Raw genomic sequence first — 20,233 nt, 5'->3', positions numbered from 1 at the left:
GAACTGATGAGCACAGACATTTGCCCAGCTTGCAGCATAGGGAAGGAAAATCAGGTGGACATTAATCACCTTTCTGCAGACGCGTCAAGTAAAAAGGAGAAGCATATTCAATCCCATGAAAAGGCTTATTTTTGAGCAGTTGTTCTCTAAGACCTGATAGCCAAGTGCTGTACTCAAAGAACAAATGAAAGAAGAGGTGGCTCCTCTGGCACTGCCTGCTTTCCAAAGATAAAGGAAGATGGAATGCAGCACTCTGCCCATCCTGTACAGGAGGATGAGAGCCATTGACATAACTGTAAGAATTATTGTGATGGGGGCATCTGCCTTGCACTAAAAGGAGAAGTGGGAGCATGCAATGGATTTCTGCATATGTTTGAGTTTTCCCAGTCCTGTGGAGAGAGGCCTCTCTGACCATAATTGGAACAAACTCGTGAGTAGTGTGTGTGAGCAGAAAGCAAATCTGAAGCTGCAGCAGCCAGCTCACCCTGCTGCATCATAAACAAGGAGACGTATTGCATGTGCAAGATGTAGGGCAGGGAAGGACATGCTCATCCTACTGAAAAGGCAGAGCATTCACCAGAATTTTCTGATGGTTTTGGAGAGCTCATCTTGTCCCAGGTAGCTTTTCCTTCCAGGCAAGTGGAGGTACACAGACATGTGTTTTTGGTAAAAATCTGCCAGGAGAAACTGGTGGCAACCCATGACATCTGTACACACAGGTCATGGCTAGTGATAGGTGCAGAGGGACAGTGGGGGAAACCCTGTGGTTCCTACTCCAGCTGTTTTTATCCTGCAACCCAAACTAAATATTTATTTATCTTTTACTGGAAGAGGACATCAATTAGAAAGGCAGAGTCGTGCACTGACGCAGGTTATGCATCCCTTTTAGTCACATAAGGCCAGCAGCAGGAAGAAATGTCGTGAGATGTAAGGTGTGGGGTTTGTCACCAGGCATTCTGTGTTCAGAGATGGGAACCAAACAACAAATAGCTTTCTTCCTGCTCAAAGGAAGAGCTTAGGAACCAGCAGGCATGCAGAAAGGCTTCTCTCAAACACAGCACTGAATAGAAAGAGGGGGACAGAGTCATGGCCCCACATCTGCCTTGAGGACACAGATGTCAGCCTGCATTCCTGCTCCTGGGGAGAAGTGTCCAACATGTCGCTGACCATGACATGCAAGGTCTTGTCAGATCATTACTGCAAGTTCCAGAAATATCTTCTGATTGCTAATACAGAGTGCTAGATTATCATGCCTGCATTGCTGTGATATTACTCTTTAGAATACTGTGAAATTTAATGTAGAGAGGAGCTTTTTTAAAGAAGATAAATGTTTACAAGGCCTTAGGAAAGCATAGAACTGTGAGCCAGTGCGAAGTTTAAGACAGTTGAAGCCAGCTATCTTCAGTTTCTTCTTTAAGTCGCAATCGACGTTAACACATCCCCCACATTCTCAGGCTCTGAGACCCCCTACATGTGCATTTTTTGGTTTTTGCCTTCATGAGATTCTGAGCTCCAGTCACTCATTAAACTAAAGCTCCAAATCATTTCTTTTGGCATGCATATGGACAGGCATTCACAGGAGAAGATTTCAGCTGAAATAACTGCAGTAAATTGCATCTGACCTTCCATCCTCTCTCCTTCTCCTGGAGGACTGAGCCAAGACTTGTGGAGGAGTGCCATCACATTTTCCTGATTCCCAGTTAATCCTTGGGGCTATGTCTGTGCCCAAATCCTCTGTGCTCCCAGCATCTCAGCATCTGCCTCCAAGCTCCTTATCCCCAACTTCTGCAGACACTTGCCCCAGCCAAAGCCGACAATTGTCTGCAAAAGGAGGTTGTTGCTAAGACAGTAACATAAATTTTGCCCACACTCGTGAGCATGGAGCAAAACATATGCTGGATTTTGCAGCAATGGAGATCCCCTCCATGATTTTGAACACTACTGAACTTTGCTGCACAGTCAGAAGTCAAACCACAGCCACCTGGGTCCATCCGTGCTAAGTCAGAACTGATGAGATTTCAGCATGGCACAGAGCAATACTCTTTGGGCAGGAAAAGTAAAGCAGGTAAGTCCTGGGCTTGTTTATTTGTTTGTTTAAGATTGCATTTATTTTATAACTGACAGGTGATAATTTTTATTGGCGTAAAGTAACTTGCCAGGAATAAAAAGAAGTTTCTCTTTCTTTTTTTCACAAGAAGTAGATGCCAAACAAGTGGTTTCATGCTCAGAAGAGCCTCAGAGGTCTCTGCTGAATTGATTGACCATGGTTCAAACCAGTGTGCAGCACAGCCACTGAGGGAGAAACAGCACCAGGGGTCAGGGCATCAGGAAGGTCTACAGGATGCCACTGGGGCACTCTTCTGTGCCTCTTGGAGAACAAGCTGGAAAAGACTGGAGCTGCATTTTAATCTTTTATATGTGTAGGATCCATCTGCTCTTGAACTTCAGGGAAATCTACTGCCAGGATCAGCTTCAAACATTGAAAGTGGGGTCTCTTCAAAAGGAAGATGAGTTCTGTGGGGCAAGCGGGAGAAAGCTTCAACTTTCAACCTTGAAAAACTTTAGGGTGGGAGTATGCTGTAGAAAGCGAAGGGAGACGACCCATCCTTTGATCAGCATCGAACTCTGCTTTATTGATCCAACATGCACATTTTATAACCGAGTTAATTAAGTTCATACATATTGCAAAACCCGAGCTCATCATTGGTTACAGATTACATACCAACCCCTCCTTTTGTTTTTAATACCTGTGGTTTGTTATTGAGACCAAGACTTGTTTGTCTCATCCTGTTGTGAACGGTTCTCAAGGCCTCCATGTTTGCCACTTTGCTTTCCCATACTTATCCAAGGACAAGATATTTACTTGTTATTGAAGACAAGCCTGAGAACTCTTGCTGTTTACAGAAACGTGGCTGAGAAACAGGCTTGAGAATTTGCTGCTTACAGCTGCCTTTTACTTTTCCATTAGCTGTATATTTTCATGGCCTTTCTTTTCCTTCAAGCCATGTCTGAGCAAAATTCTCCAACAGTATGCAATGTACAATTTCAGCTAGATTTAACTAACTGTGACTGAGGGTAGCAGGGCTTCCTAGCCATCCTCCTCCCTTCAAGCCATTCTTCAGCTGAGAGGACTAATTGGATGGACCTCTTGGGGCTCCTTCCAGCTGTTTCCTGAGATATATTTGTATTCTGCAAAGGGAAGGCTCAAGCTGATTGCTTTTACAACAGCTTCAACAGGAAAAATTTGCATTAAAAACAATGTGGGAAGAAAAAAGACCTGGCATCTTAAAAGGTTTCTTCTAATTCTGGCAGGTCGATCAGCACATTCTCTGGCAGAAAGAAGAGTTCCCTGCTGTGTGTTTTCTAATGAATTGACCACTGCCCTCTAAAAAGAGATAGTGAAATGCACTGTGTAAGCACCTTATCCATCAGCCTTCGGAGTTTTGAAAGTACCTTTATTTTTTTGCTCATATAAAGGTAAAAGTTCATTCTACTAATTCAGACAGGCCTTGTGGGCTGAAGAACATTTTCACATAAGCAAACTTGCCCTTTAAATCACTACCATGTTCTCTTATAATAACAATTTAATCTCTTACAATAGTGATTTAAAATAAGTGTATTTTAGTGTGGTCTACTGCTGCAGTTGGATCAGGTGGTATTTCAATCTGACCAGACTTACTTCAGGCAGAGAGATCTGGATGACTCCATTCTTGTCTTTGTCCAGGAGATAGAACACTTCTGAAATGTAGAGGGGGGGGGGGGGGGGGGAGCTGGATATAAAATATAGAGTTTGGCATGTAGAGAATCACTGCTCGACAAAATGTAAAAGTCTGGCTTTTTGCCATGATCTACTGGAAATTTAGACTGGCTCTGTAAGATAATATTACAGTGGTTCTTTCTTCTTACAAATAATTTCTGAGCTGCTTCATGAGGTGGAATAGATCTATAGCAGCAAAATGGGAGTTGGCAGCAGGACAGCTATAAAATCTGATGTGGTGGCATCTGTCATGATCCAAGGACAAACCTGTACATCAGGTCTGAGTAAGGACTGCAAGTGATAAATGTTCCCATTTGTTAGAGCTGGGATGATGTGGGGGCCAGAGCACTAACCATAAGTTGCTGATAAATGTAAAGCACAAGAGAATGGTGTGTTGTGGAAATGTGTCCTCTACTCCCCATGGGCATTCGGACAGAAAGGCTTTTGCTATTTCTCTGTTTCTTCCTCTGGCTCAGTTTGCTGGCACCTGAACCTTTCCATGCAATTTGCTGCATTCACAGCTAAAAGACACCAAATACCTAAGGCAATCCCAAAGCTTTCAGCTTTGGGAATTGCCCTTGGGTACTCACTGAACAGGGTCTCCAGGCAGATCATGCAGGCCACAAAGCCATCAAAGTCAATGGTAAGCTTGGTGCTGCAGGTGCAGCAGGTGACGATGCTGTGCTGCACCTCATCTTTGAGCCTGAAACCTGAGGGTCAGGAGAGCACAGGAGTCACTGACACAGCAGGTTAATTTGCTGTCTTGGATGTGATTTATCCATATCCTGCTGCAGCTGCAGGTTGAAGGGCAGGACTATTCCTCCAAGAAGGTCTGTTGAACTCCCTCACTCACCTCTGTGGGTTCTTTTCAAAACCAATTGTGCCAGCTGAAGAGAGACATAGAGTTCGCCCACAGCATTTTGTCAGACTGCATATTTCACATTGTTTCACAGCATAACCAGTCCTATGTTCCCCAGATAAACTCACCCCTAATTAGCAAGTGGGCACTGCAGCTGAATAGCAGTGATTGCAGCAGAGCCAATTGCTCACATAATACATTGGGCTCTATTCAGGCCCATATTCATGCTATTTCTGTCACTGGATCATTCACATAAAATCCACTGAGCACAAGATAAATAAAAAAAAAAACAGTGCTCCTCTAGATGTCTCTTAGCTGGCAAGCTCTGCTCCAAAAGACATCAGAGAGGATGTCACTGGAGCCTGCCTTGATCAGGCTTGCACCTTCTTCAGAGGAGACAAAGGTGGTGGGAGGAAATTAAGGAAAAAGAGGGTTTGGGCATAGCTCTGAAAGAGAACTATTAGATTAGGAAATAATGAGGCAAAAAATAGATCAAGTAATAATCAGATGAATAAGCAATGGTCACAGCATGGACAAAAGTACCAGCGGTTCGTAACGCAGAACAGAGAATGGAGTTTGATGTATGAAACAGCAAAAGGATTGCAGTGTGTGACTGTCAGGAAGGGAGAATGTCACTGGCAATGTGTGATCTAGGTGGCAGGAGAGAATAAAAGCCATTAGACCACTCTGCTGTTCTCCCAATGTCTGGTGATCCAATCTCTGAGCAACACACCTGCCTTTCCGAGGGCATGTCGTATCTCGTGGGAGTTGATGGTACCAGAGTAGTCACTGTCCAGTTTCTTATAGATTTTCTGTGGCAAAGAGTGTGGTGTTGTTCACAGAGGTCCTCACAGAGGTCCCAGGACGAGGAAAGAGATGAGGATCTGACTCCATGTTTCAGAAGGCTTGATTTATTATTTTATGATATATACATTATATTAAAACTATATTAAAAGAATAGAAGAAAGGATTTTATCAGAAGGCTTGAACAGAAAGAAAAAAAAAAAAACCAGCAAAAAAAAAAAAAAAAAAAAAAAAAAAAAAGCTTGTGTCTGACCAAGAGTCTGAGACAGCTGGACTGTGATTGGCCATTAATTAAAACCAACCACATGAGACCAATCACAGATGCACCTGTTGCATTCCACAGCAGCAGATAATTATTATTTACATTTTGTTCCTGAGGCCTTTCAGGAGAAAAAGGGAAGAAAAATTTTCTCCCCTTCTCAGGAGAAAAAATCCTAATGAAAGGATTTTTCATAAAACAAGTCTGTGGCAGAAGGGGAAGGAGGGAATGGGAGAGGGCACTGGAGTGTATGCCCCTGCAGCAATGCCATGGTGTGGGCACCAGAGGCAGGCTGGGCTTGCACAGCTGGGTCACAGCAGCCATGAAGATATGGCAACACAGGTCTCATCAGGGGCTACAAGCAGAAAACTTGGCCTTCACTGACTCAGGCTTTAAACTAAAAAAATTATTTTGCTAGCCCACCATACCACCCATGCCCTGCCATCCTCCCTGCTCATGTAGCTAACCAGTGCCAGGACAATCATTCCTACCTCTGCCTGTTCACATTGTCACTGCTGTGCCCACTGGTGGCTGAACAGAGACTGTCCCTACCACCACAAGTTCCTACTCTTTGAAACATTAATGAGCGAGAGAAACATTTCAAGCAGTAAATGGCAACCTAGGCAGAGTGGGAAACACATTCCCATTGGCTGGCAGCATGCTTGCCTTCACATTACATGGTGGCAGACAGGCCATTGAGGAGAATATCCTATCATTTGGCAAACACTGCAACAGACCAAGTCCATCTTGCTTAATGTTTCAGACAAGATGACAGATGCCTCCTATTGCCAGTAGATTTATTATCCAGAATTAGAAGCCACCCAGACCTAGAGTTAATAGTGGATTTGGGTGTCAAGGTTTGCTTTTCTGACAAGCCTTAGGACAGAGCTGTGTCTTCATGAACCCAACATTTCTTCATGGAACTCCAGGGCAGATGCTCTGTGATGAGCAACATCAAGTATGGTGGCAGCAGGCTTGCCTGAAAGGGAGGTGGTCACACCAGGAAAGCCCAACTCTGACCTTCCTTTAGACCGCTTCATTCTGGGTGAACTTCTCGGGATATTAAATCCTGTATCAGAAAAAAAAATAAAATCAACAGTTCTACAAGATTTCAAAAATACAGAGGCAGTTTTTTGTAGGTCCTAAAATTATATTTCTTGTATTTCCTTATGCTTATCCAGCTATGCAATATATAGCAATGAAATGTTCATATGAGCTTTAACAGACCAGGCAGCAGAAAGAGCTGTCTTTGCCAATAATCAGAGTTAATCTGTCTTTCCATAGGGTATTGCAAATTATGGAGAATGATGGGGCCAAGGTGAAAGAGGACTTGCTTGTGCCCTGTCAAGTGAGAGGTGTTTCAGAGCCCTGGAACAAATTCGAGCCCCAGGAAGGAAGGCTTGCAATTATATCTGCCTGTGAGGGTTTAACTCTATCTCAGTTCTGGATCTGTACTTCAGAACTAATAGGGGAGGCAGGGGGATAGAGTCAGAAATGTTGTTACCAAATACTTTTGAATCTTCATCCAAAGTGTCTTGAATTCTACAAGTCTCAAGGTGTTGGGTCCATCGGTCTGGGTCATGTTAAGGCATGGTTCAAAAATCAGGATTCCTTTATTAACAAAACTGGAGTGTAAAAACACTGGATGGTGCTGGATGGTGCAACACTGGAGAGTAATCTGGAGAGCAGTTCTGTTGAAAATAAATCACCCATCACAGTGTCATCCTAATGCCAGTTTAGTTCTCATTTATAATGCATCTCCATCTCCCACAGACATGCCCACCACTCCATATTTGCTTGGTTAAAGGCATGCCAAGAATTTCTAGGCTATCTTCACTCTCAAGGAATGATATATGGGATTATTAAATATATAAGCAAGATTAAAAGATTAAAAATGTCCACATTTTGGACACTTAATAGTAGGTTAGATTTCACCTTAGGGGGAAAAGAGCCCAGTGTTGCAGCAGAAAATTGTTAGAAACCAGAGGCAGGAGCTGCAAGTGAAGAGAGTCAGTAGCTGTCTAGAGCGTCCTCTCCCATGTCCTTCAGGTCTTTGAACATCCCTTCCAATGTAAAATTATGCAGAAACAGGGATTTGGACACTATGGCATTGTACTTACTGAGTTACCCCATTAAGCTTGGGAGCCTATGGAGTGTAGGACAATGGCATCACTTCTCTTAACAGCCAATTGTCCACAAGATCCACAGTGAATCTTTGCTGGCCTCAATATGGCCATGCCATGGCACCAACACTAGCAAGCTCCTAGAAGCATGGATCATCACCCTCCCAGTGCAAAAGAGTACTGAGTAGAGGTGTTGACCTCCCTTTTTCCTTTGGCTACACAAACCTCGGCAGAAGTATTGACCTCTCCCTTTCCCTTGACTACACAAACCTTATAAGCTCCCAAGTGTCCCCCCAGTTATGCAGAAGGGAGGCAGGCCCTGCCTGTACTTGCAGTCTTCCCCCTCGGAACAGGCTCAGCATGCCCCTGCTGCTGTGAGCTCCAGGGCTCTGTAAGCAGGACCTGACTCAGAAACAGCAGCTGTGGATGTACTCAAAACCAGCATCTTGCCAAGCATGCTATGTATGCACCTGGAACTGCACAGGCAGAAAGGCCCTACTTCCCCCCACTATATTTAGGAAAATGTTTAAGTAGTGAGAGATGGTGATGAGAGAAGCAGCTGATGATTAAATGGTCCAGGTTTCTGCCACCATGAACTGATAGAGATGCTTCGTTGAGTTTTTTGCCCCCAGCTATGTGCTGGGACAAATGAAGTGTAAACTTAGCCCAGCTTGTCAGGAAGTTTTACAAAAGAGATCCAGAAACTTTAAAGGTGATGAAATTACATTCAAAGGATACATCTAAAAGGCTCATCATCTCCCTGAAAGTGTTAATGTTGAATCTATCACTTTTCACATCCTTTCCTGTACAAAAAGGAAATATTAAAGACAAAGTGAGAAATAGTTTAAGACAAATATTTTTCTGCAGACAATGCTGAAAATACCAACCACCTTAAAATCTTGGTAGCAAAGCAAATGCTGTGCCATTTCTTCCACTATGTCCTTTCAGTTGATTAATATGGCTTTTTTTTTCCCCACAGTGGGAGGGGATGTTATTGGTTTTGGTGGTGATAAGTCTCTATTTGTCCACAGAAGTCATGCAGCAGCAGCATAATAACACTGCCCATGGTGGTCCTCCCAGAAAAGTACAGGGAATGTTGTGTCTCTGCAGAACATCTGCTGGCCATGTTTGGAAGGGAAGCACCAGGCACTATTTCCACCCCACCCCATATTTAGAGGTTCAACAAATCAGGAGAAATTCAGCTGGGATCAGACAAAAACTCCATTTTTCTTCACCCCTAGCTGACAGAGTTTTGTTAGCACAGACCCTGTTCTCAGCTCCATCCAATGGGGAGTACATCATATACTCTTCACCAAAACCCAGTTTAGAATTCTTTAAAGTTCAGTTGCAGTCACTTCATGGTCCTGGACAGAAAACAAAACATACTGTAGGTGTTAACAAAAAAAAATATTTGAAGAAAGCTCTATTGATTTGCTATCAGACACCCAGAGACTATTTTCTTTCCAAATCTAAGACATGTAAAGCCTTAATTTTTTTCAAACCCTTCACATTTACCCTCAGATATCAGAGGGAGAAGATCTTCAAAACCAATCATACTTCCTAGACATTCAACCAGGAAATAAGTGGTTTGTTAGGTGCTGTGGTGACGTGACCAAGTAAATGGCAACTTTTTACAATGTTTGACTGAATAAAAAGTTTCAGGAAAACATTTGAGATTTTCAGGGCTTACGGAAACTACAACCAAACAATTCTAAAATTGCCATCTCAAAACTCAGAATGGTCTTCCTAACTAAAAAGATGTCTTCCCTCTCCAGTAACGGTGGCCACCTGTTCATTAAGAGGAAACCTGACATGATAGCCACAGGCTAGCGCAGCAGGACTTTATAGATACTGTTTTTCAAATATATTAAGTAAAGAAAAAGCCCAGCTGACAGTATTTTAATTCCTGGGGCTAAACAAAAAGGAAGGAATTGGCCAGCCAAGCAATTGTCAGAATTATACGATAACGCCGCAGGTAATTTATTTCACCCTGGGATAATATTTTCACAGTCCTCACTCCTATCGCCCCTATTTTCAAAGCTATTCCTTGTCTTGCATTACCAAGGGAAAAAAAAAATCACATTTTGCACCAATAAGAGGAACATTTAGAAAATCTTCTCTATTGTAAAATAAACTGAACTGAAGCTATGAGTTAATAAAAGGGGAGAAATACTTGGTTTTTTGAACAGACAGTAAAAGGAATTGGCAAGTCAAATATTTGTATAATCATAACAGAGATGTCTCAGGTTTTTTTGTTCACTTTAATCCACTAACCTCTCCAGAGAGCTTTTGGAATGGAATCTTGAATTCATCATCTAAATCTTTGTTATCAACATGAGGCAAGAGGAAGGGGATGGCCAAGAGAGTGGTTAACAAGGTTCTAGAAAGTGAGCTGTGGATATTGTAAAGATGCTGTACAGGGGCTTATTTACAGCAACAGAAAATGAGCATGTGCTCTGCAGCAATGGCAAAACAGAGGCACTACTTTAGTCATGACCAGCCAGGGGCTGGCTTAGAGCAAATACTTCCTAAGGCTGATGAGAAAGTTTTCTTCTGTTACCAAGATAGCATAAGAAAAGAGCCACCGTGAAAAAATGTTGCTGCGCTTGGCCAGAGCAATTCAGCAGCTCCTTGGAAGCCTTTTGCAGCTTCTCCCAGACTTCAGGAAGACTATTTGTTTCTATGGAAATATGCCCTTTCCACCTTCTCCTACTCATGCAGGAGGTAAGGACAACCAAATATGTTGTAGTTCAGTCTACAAGAGTGAAGTCTCTGTGCCACATGGCCCAGGTACATAAAAATGAATGGGAAGCTAAGACATGGACATATGTAAAAAATCCCCATGAGCAAAAAATATTTCTCCTCAGCACTAAAACATTCTGTAATCCCAAATCGAATGAGAAATAAAAATCATGCCCCTGTTTACTTCCACATTATGAAGGAAAACTCTGCCCAGTTAATTCGTCTAACCTCATATGGCTTTGCAGACACCTCATCACCCATTGTCCTAGAAAAAAAAAAAAAAGAAAATGGTTAAACCAGAAATTATGAGTCTACTTTAAATTCTTGCCTTTAAAATAATTAGCAAAAAAAACCCAAACAAACAAACAAAAAAACCCAAAAAAAACCCCCAAAAAACAAACAAAAAACCAAAAAAACCCCCAAAACCTATTTAACTATAAGGTGTTAATAAATGCCTACAGAACAAGCCCCCAAGTTTCCTGCTTCCCATGCTCTGCATCCCATCTCTGCCTGCCCCAACTCTTTGAATATATTTCCCATGGGAAATGCAACCTTGCTGTTCTTGTCTTCCATCCAGACTCCGGCTTTTTCATCCAATGGATGGTATTGATATTGATACAACCCCTTTTAAAACCATCTCATCATCATCATAGTCTCAAATCCTGCACTCTTTCATTGTGGGAACTTCTCCTTCACAGAGCTGAGGGACCTTGTTCCCAGCCAAGTGCTTAGGGGACACCTCTGAAGAGCCATGACTCTGAAGAACCATCTACCATAGATGTGTGGTAACTATGGTAGATTGTGGAAAAAATGTATTGTGGAAATGGGCCTATTTTGCTGATTAAGACAAAAGATCAAGCCCAGGGTATGGATGCAACATGTGACCTTCTCCTTTGTGTGCCTCCCCAGCAGAAGGGGGGGTTTTCAGGGAAGGTACTCACTGTGATTTATCCTGATTCTCAGCAAAAACTCTCAGTCAGAACTCCCCATTCTTGTAAGGCTCAAAGGTGGAGGGCTCAAAGGTGGAGGGCAATGCAGTACTGTCCCCGTGGCAGCATCATGTGGCTGGAGACCTCATGCAGGTTCACACAGGGGTCAGTCCAGGCTGCTGGCTGGTGTCTTGCAAAGAAAGCATGGCCTGCATGCACATCTGTGCTGCTTTCCAGCTGTGGAGAACATGGTTTTGTCAGAAGCCCTTTGGCAGTTCTCTGGTAAACCAGCCACCTGATTTCAATTTCAGCGCTTCAAAGCCATCTCAAGCTTTTCATTGCAAAAATAATAAATCCATGAATGATGGCACAAAAGAAAACCACCAGAGTTCTGTCATGGGAAAGAGGCAGATGATTAGAAGGGGCAAGGATCTTCCTCTATAAAGATTCTCTTTTCACATGCCTCTTTACACTTGGTACCATAAAATAAATAATAGTATCATAATGTGTGCTCATATCTGATCAAATTACTACACTGTAAATTTTCTGTGCATTGAGCATTTTTTGCAAGCTTGTGGACAAATTTAATTTTCAGAGTTTTTTTTAGCAATTAATGGTATTGAATAAATCTCCTAATTGCATAGGAATTGTAGTCTCTGATTTCTTTAAATAGACAGAAAAAAGTAGTAAATAGAACAAAGTAGTAGTACAAGGGTGAGACTTCTGGGGCCACATTAAGTGATTTACCCAACTTTTATTAGTAATACTAAGGATATTCATTTGGATTTTGTAGAAAACAGTACTTAAATTTTTCTTAATACCAATATAGTCTGTAGGAAGTTAAACATTGCACATTTTATTTCATAAAATAAAACACTGACATAAGAAGGAACAGTAGTGTAAGAACAACATCCCTGCTATAAAACTCCTATTCATGACTTTTGGTCCACAAAGATGTCTTTCAAAAAGTATGATTCAGTGACACACAAAAAATGCTGTGTGGCTGATGCAGGATGGGAAGTATCATTTACGGATAAGGTTTCTGTCTAAGACCAGAGCACACAAAAAAATCTTACCAAACATTGTATAATCATTCAGGTTTTCTGTTTTAAACTGTAGAAAAATATGCATGTTTTTCCTCTTTTATTCTGAGATAAGATTGAATTTGGTATTTATTCAACAGCCCCTCACTCAATATTAAGCTAAGTGGGACTGCACAGGTTAAGAAGACAGATCCATATCTTCCCCAATATATAAAGTTCATTTTCCCTTTGCATTTGCAAGGCTGCTGAAAGAGCACAGTTAATTGCTACGTGGCCATATATTCACTTACTGAGAGAAGAAAAGGGCTGAAAAGCCAAGCAAAAATTAGGATAGGAGTATAGGAGTATCGGATATTCCTACTGCCAGACACCCCTGGGGTCTTTCTCTTCAGTAATAAAAAGTCTCTTTGACTCAGTATTGACATTTGGGGGGATTAGGGAAAGTTGAGCAGGGCTTGTTCATTACCAGGAGCCTTGGCTCAGAACTGTAAAAGGATCAGATCCACAGAGCTTGGCATTTCTTCTAAACAATATTAGCTACATTTTTGCAGTTTTAGAGTGCAGAGGTCCTGTTCTGCCTTCACCTTAACTAAACAGACAAATTCTGACCTCGGTTGTACAAACTTCCTGGAAGCCAAATTTCAACGAGTATAAATGAGATCAAGACTGGGAGTCGGACATCTGTAATAAATCCTTGTGTCCCAGTCCTTTGAAAATGATTATTCAGAACTTGAGATATTGGTCCCGTGATTCAAGGGCAAAGCTCTCCATCAGAGATATCATTCATAAGAAATAAGTCATTGTGGCAGCTAAATTTTCCAGTGCAAGAGGAGGTGCCCATGTGGAGGCTGGAAGTCTTCAGCAGAGACCACATTCCTCCTGAGGAATCTGGAAGGAAGAGAAAGAGACAGTGGTAAAGTGCTGCTTTATACCTGCACCAGTAGGAAACAAATCAGATAAAGTCTCCTTCAGACACTTTCTGAAAAAAAAATTCACTTACAACGACATATAATAGTATCAGATACACATTGATACAGATACAGAAATTCTGTCTTGTCCTAGAATTGTTCCAAAGGAAAAACTGTATCTTCATCTAGAGAAATCTATGGCATATCAAGTTACTTTTCTCCTGATGCGGTGTTGTGAATGATACTGTTGGTTGGAAACATTTGAGTAAGTCTTTAAATGCTCAGTCAGGAACAGTCAGCAAGTTAGTGCTACTTCACTCCACTAGTCTACTGCTACTGAATATGAATAAAAATATAAGGCTGATGTCACTAGCAGTCAGCCTGGGGATGATGAGATTGTTGTGAGGCAACTATAACAAATAGCAAGTTTCAATATTTGGCTCTTCCTAAATTAACTGAATTGCTATGTTAGTTTGTACCTCCAAATATAAGGCAAATTTTCCAAAAGCAATGAGTTGTCTTGAGAGCACAGATTCCAGTGAGAGCCAAAGAGACTATCCTCCCAATTCCCAAAAGAGCTTTTACAAACATCACCCATACAACATTTCTGAAGCCTGAGTGGCCCCTTGAGACTTCAGGGTCTTTTGTTGCCTATTACCAGCACACTCGGGCAGCAAGGGCAGAAGCTGGGTGATGGACACACAGTTGTTGTCAACAGGCAGCCACATGACTTAGAAAAGCTCTTCAGACCAGATAGACAGACCTCAACACACATCTTTTCACCTTGTCCTGCAGAGAGATCTGCTTTAGGTCATCATCTCTGCAGTCCTAATGATAGTGGAACCCTGGAAAAAGGTAAAGATAGAATCTAAAATGTTAGGCTTTGTGCTTTCCCAGATCAACCGCACCTGCGTAAGCAGTACGATAAATTATATAATTGTTAGATGTGATGATTGTTTAGTAATTAAATGTAATTATTATATAACCATAAGAAGAATAGTGAGAAACTATGTTGGAAATTCAGAGAGGGGCTAAATTTATGTATACAATAGAACAATAGAAATTTAATAATTAACATGAAAGTTATGTAACGATGGAGTATAAAACATGATCATTTCGGATGTATGGTCGGAATCAGATTTGGGTTGAATATACCCTGATTCCCAGAGCTCTTAATAAAAAGCACCACATATAATCCCCCATGATTATGTGTTTTTGAATGCTAAAATTTTGGCGACCCAGATGGGACCCTTGTGAGTGCTGCTGAGCGAGTTCATGACTTGATCACGCTCCAGCCGGCACCGAGGGATTCTCGGGGAGCCCATCGGCTGCAACTGCTTCTGCTGCTCACAAACGTCCTCGGGAGAAAGGTAAGGTGCTTTTTAGTTTGGTTTTGGGTGCCTGCCAATAAGATGCAGCGAAAGCTACGCTTGGTTGGGCTAAAGGAATTCCTGTTGGTACAAGTCTAGGTGCCGTTCCGTAAGACAATCGCGAAAGCGTTGCGGGTTTTGTGGTATTTTTGAAATGGAGAAACTTAAAGGGATTTTGGGCAGTAACACCCCTATCCCGCAAAATTCTCCTTTGGGGTGCTTATTAGCACATTGGAAACAAGGTAACTTTGGGAAAGAATTATGTAAAACTAAGTTGATTGATTATTGTAATTCATGGTGGCCAGAATATGCCTTGGAGAATGGTGAAAAATGGCCAAAATACGGTACTCTGCAATATAACACTATTTCGCAGGTTATGTCGTTTTGTAAACAAGAAGGAAAATGGGATGAAGTCCCATATGTTGATCTGTTTTTCTACTTATGGGGAAAGCCAGAATGGCAGGATGAATGTGGATTATTAGTGGTTAAAACATCTGCAAAGTGTGGGGTTTGTGAGGAACGTTGTTTAGAACACTTGGCGTTAAGAGAAAGCTTGAGTAGGGAAAATTATACACATATTGATTTACAAGTAGCTCAAATAGGAACAAGAGAACCTAACCCTATCCCACCTGTTTCATCTGTTCCTATCCCACTACCTGCTCCTCACCCACTTAGTCCTGAGCCTGTCTCGTCTAGTACACCTTTCCCTCTTTATCCTCCTCTCCCATCATCACCCGATCCCTCTTCCTCGGAAGATGAGCAAAACCTAACTGTGATAGAAAGGAGAAAGAGGTATGAGAGTGAAAAAGATAGCAATGGTAATGAATCAGTGACCCCAATAGCCCATAGAACCCGGGGTCGGGCAAAGCTTGCTCCACTTGTGCATAGAGATGGCATAAGCAAAAAAAAACCGACTGTGATTGCCCCCTTGCGACAACGTGTCGGAGTGGAAGGGCCAGTATTTGTAAAAGTGCCTTTTTCCCCAGCAGACTTAGTTATTTGGAAACAGTCAGAGAGAACTTATAAAGAAAATCCTGATAAAGTGGCACGTGTAGTAAAAATGGTTATGAAAACTCAAAATCCTGACTGGGATGACATACAAGTAATATTAGATACTCTAATGGATTCTACTGAAAAAGAAATGGTACTTAAGGCAGCCAAAGAGAGCGCAAGAGAAGATATTAGAAATGGGCTGGTAACAGGGAATTTAGATGTGAATTTCCCAATTGAGGATCCAAATTGGGACCCTAATTTATTGTGCGATATGAGGAGATTATGGAAATATCAAGAGTAGATCCAAATAGGATTTCAGAATGCTGTGCCCAAAACTATAAATTGGTCCAAACTATATGAGGTTCGACAGGAAAAGAAGGAGTCTCCCACTGCATTTTTGGAGAGGCTTAAGGAGGTAGCAAGGAAATATACAGACCTCCAAATGGATACAGAGCAAGCAAAGGTTCAGTTCGCTCTCATATTCTTGGGCCAATCACAGGATGACATTCGTAGAAAATTGCAAAAATTAGAAGGGGAAGAATTAAAGAATTTGGATAAGTTACTTGAGGTTGCTTGGAAAGTATATAACAATCGGGAAAAAGAAGCTAGTAAAAGGCAGCAGCAGAATCTTTTGGCAGTAATACAGGGGAAAGAGAACCCAAATTTCAGGGGGCGTAACAGGAATGGTTGGGGTAGGAGACCAGTTACCCAGGGGTTAAGTCTGAATCAATGTGCGTATTGTAAGCAGGAGGGGCATTGGAAGCAAAATTGTCCAAGTTTGAATAACCAGTTTGACCAGGGCAATCAGTTCCAGCAGGCTACCAAGGAGATGGTCCTGGGGGAGTATACCAGCTGACTAGACGTAGAACCGGTAGAACAAGTTAAGGAACCTGTTGTAAATATACAGTTAGGGCATAAAGATGTCAGATTTCTAATAGATATGGGAGCTACTTTTTCTGTATTGAATGATTTGCAAGGACAAACTGGGGACAAGGAAATGACAATAGTCGGCACTACAGGGAAAGAGGAAAAACGGCCTTTCCTGCAACCCCTAGATTTGTGTTTTAGAAACAAGGTTATAACACACGAATTTTTATATGTACCTGAGTGTCCAATTCCACTTTTAGGGAGAGATTTGCTAGCGAAACTTGATGCAGTAATAACCTTTGAAAATGGAGAGTTTATAATGAAAATACCTGAATCAAAGACGGGACAGATATTAATGATCAAAGAAAAACCTGTTCCCTCTATCCCTAGGGAGGTAGAAGATGCAGTGATTCCCTCTGTATGGGAGACAGATGCACCAGGGAAATCTAAATTGGCACAACCAGTGCATGTGGAGTTAAAAGAAGGGGCAAGGGCTGTACAAGTCAAACAATATCCCATAAAACCAGAAGCACGGCAAGGAATAGTAAAGATTATTGAGAAATTCTTGAAATACCAAATTTTAGAAGAATGTGAATCAGAATTTAATACACCAATATTTCCAGTAAAGAAGCCAAATGGTGAATATAGATTAGTGCAAGATTTGAGAGCAATAAATAAAATAACAAAGGACATTTATCCAGTAATAACAAATCCTTATACATTGCTAACATCTGTAAAGGAGATATATAAATGGTTTACCGTAATTGATTTAAAAGATGCCTTTTTCTGCATCTGCCTTGACAAAGAAAGTAGGAAACTGTTTGCCTTTGAGTGAGAAAACCCAGGGAACGGAAGAAAGACCCATCTCACCTGACACAACTCCCACAAGGCTACAAGAACTCGCCGACCCTGTTCAGAAACCAACTGGCAAAGGAACTGGAGATTTGGACCGAAAATGGGCAAGTACAAGAGACCAATACTTATTGTTGCAGTATGTTGATGATATACTAATAGCTACAGAAGAAAGAGCAACATGTATAAAAGTAACCATTGAGATTTTAAATTCACTGAGAATGAGAAGCTATAAAGTATCCAGAGAAAAGGCACAAATCACACAACAGACTGTGATTTACCTAGGATGTGAAATTTCACAAAGGCAACGAAAACTAGGTACTAACTGTATCCAAGCTATTTGTGCTATTCCAGAGCCCCAGAATTTACATGAGCTGCGAGTCTTCCTCGGGATGGAGGATGGTGTCGCTTGTGGATCATAGACTATAGACTGATTGCGAAACCCCTATATGAAGCTCAGAAGAGGCAGCCATTCACCTGGGGCAAACCACAGAAAGAAGCCTTCCTAAAATTAAAGGAAGCACTGACAACTGCTCCAGCACTAGGGTTACCTGATCTGTCTAAAGATTTTCAGCTGTTTGTACATGAAAGGCTGCGCCTAGCACTAGGAGTCCTGACCCAACATCTGAGAAGATGGAAAAGGCTCGTGGGCTACTTTTCCAAACAACTCATCAACATAAGTGCCGGGTGGCCACCATGTCTGCAGGCAGTTGCAGCTACTGTGATCCTGATACAAGAAGCCAGGAAACTTACTATGAGAAGGCACATAGATGTCTATGTACCACACATGGTAACCACTGTCTTAGAACAAAAGGGGGACCATTGGCTATCTCCCAGCAAGATGATGAAATTCCAGGTAGTCCTGACTGAGCAGGATGATGTCACATTAAAAACAACTAACCTTTTGAATCCAGCTTTGTTCCTAGGTACCACAACTGAAGAAGGCCCTGAGAATGAAACAGATCCAGCAATAACGAACACTGACACTAGTAGCAGAATGAGGGCAGACAAAGTAAGTTGGTGGGCATGTAATAAAACTTACGACTGCACTTCAGATGATGAAGAGATAAAACAGATGCTGCCCCTGGCAATAGCCCTACAAATTGGTTGTGCTTGCAGAGAGATTAAACATAAACAAGGCAGAGTGAATTATAGAGTAATTATAGGGTGTACCAAAGTTACAATCCAAGGTCCGGGACAATTTGTATGGGCAGCAAGTGATGGTACCTGGACAACATATCTGCCTGTAGATGGGAAAGTAAAGGAGATTACTTTAGGCCTCCCAACCTTATGTCCAATTTGGAAAAGATCCCCATTTAATAGAAAACATGAACTTCTGCAGATAAGAGCAAGACGAGAAGTTCTTGACAATGAAAATCCAGATGACACTTGGCAAGAACCCTCTAGTGGAGAGAAATTTAGATGGGCCCTAGAGTCATTGCTTGGTCCTATAGCAAACTATAAGAGCAGAGAGATGCTATACAAACTTACAGGTCAGGTAGGTAGACTGGCAAGAGTCACCCGTGAAGGATTTAAAGAATTAAATATACAATTACAAGCCACCACAAAAATGACTTTACAAAATCAATTAGCCCTAGATGTGTTACTCCTGAAAGAGCATGGAGTATATAGATTCTTAAAGGGACAAGTTGATCATTGCTGCGTTCATATCCCAAATGTAACTGCAGATGTAGAATATGACATCAGTCAGTTGAAACAAATAGAGCATGAAGCACAAGAAGAGCAAAAGGATTTGGCTACAAGCTGGTTAAGAAAAATCTTCAAAGGATTAGGGTGGAATGTGAGTTCATGGATTAAATCTATCATTGAGAGTGTGATAAATCTTACTAATTGTATTCTTAGCAATTTAGTTAGTTTACAGCATCTTAAAAGGAGAGATACAGAAGAAAACATCCTGGAACCAGAGGATAATAAAGGCTTTAACACGAGATCCACGCCCACCATCTTCTGGTTCTCCAGTTCGTAACAGCATCCACGACAACATTTACATCAACCCTAGATTTGAAGAACCAAGTATGAACTGAGGAATAAAGGACTGTATCAAGTGAAAACATTTACACCTATAGTGAAGTGAAAATGCTTTCAAAGGGGGGAGAATGATAGTTGAACCCTGGAAAAAGGTAAAGATAGAATCTAAAATGTTAGGCTTTGTGCTTTCCCAGATCAACTGTACCTGCGTAAGCAGCATGATAAATTATATAATTGTTAGATGTGATGATTGTTTAGTAATTAAATGTAAATATTATATAACTATAAGAAGAATAGTGAGAAACTGTTGGAAATTCAGAGAGGGGCTAAATTTATGTATACAATAGAACAATAGAAATTTAATAATTAACATGAAAGTTATGTAACGATGGAGTATAAAACATGATCATTTCGGATGTATGGTCGGAATCAGATTTGGGTTGAATATACACCGATTCCCATTGCTCTTAATAAAAAGCACCGCATATAGTCCTCGTGATTATGTGTTTTTGAACGCTAACACTAACTGGAGCTCCCCAGTCACAACATCAAATGCCATGAAGTAAGCCTAGTGTGTGATTCAAGGGAGCTGGGATCATAGCTGGGTCATAGCATACCTGAGATGACTTAGCAGCCAGGTTTTTCCAAAAAATTAACACCTTAAAGTCACTTAAGTGACTTAAGCGTCACCAAGTCTACCCTACTGTGGGTAAGGCCACTGAGGACACAGATGGGATG

General features: G+C 41.5%; 1 pseudogene; it reads right to left on the bottom strand.

Annotated features, from left to right (window-relative positions):
• Positions 1-2,268: 2,268 nt before the first annotated feature.
• The window catches only part of LOC131081043 (calpain-8-like), a 44,548-nt pseudogene continuing 26,583 nt past the window's right edge, over positions 2,269-20,233 (bottom strand).

The sequence above is a fragment of the Melospiza georgiana genome, chromosome 3, assembly GCF_028018845.1.
Source record: "Melospiza georgiana isolate bMelGeo1 chromosome 3, bMelGeo1.pri, whole genome shotgun sequence".
NCBI classification, from domain to species: domain Eukaryota; kingdom Metazoa; phylum Chordata; class Aves; order Passeriformes; family Passerellidae; genus Melospiza; species Melospiza georgiana.
The sequence above is the reverse complement of the archived record's forward strand: the minus strand, read 5'-3'. Positions and strand labels throughout refer to the sequence as shown.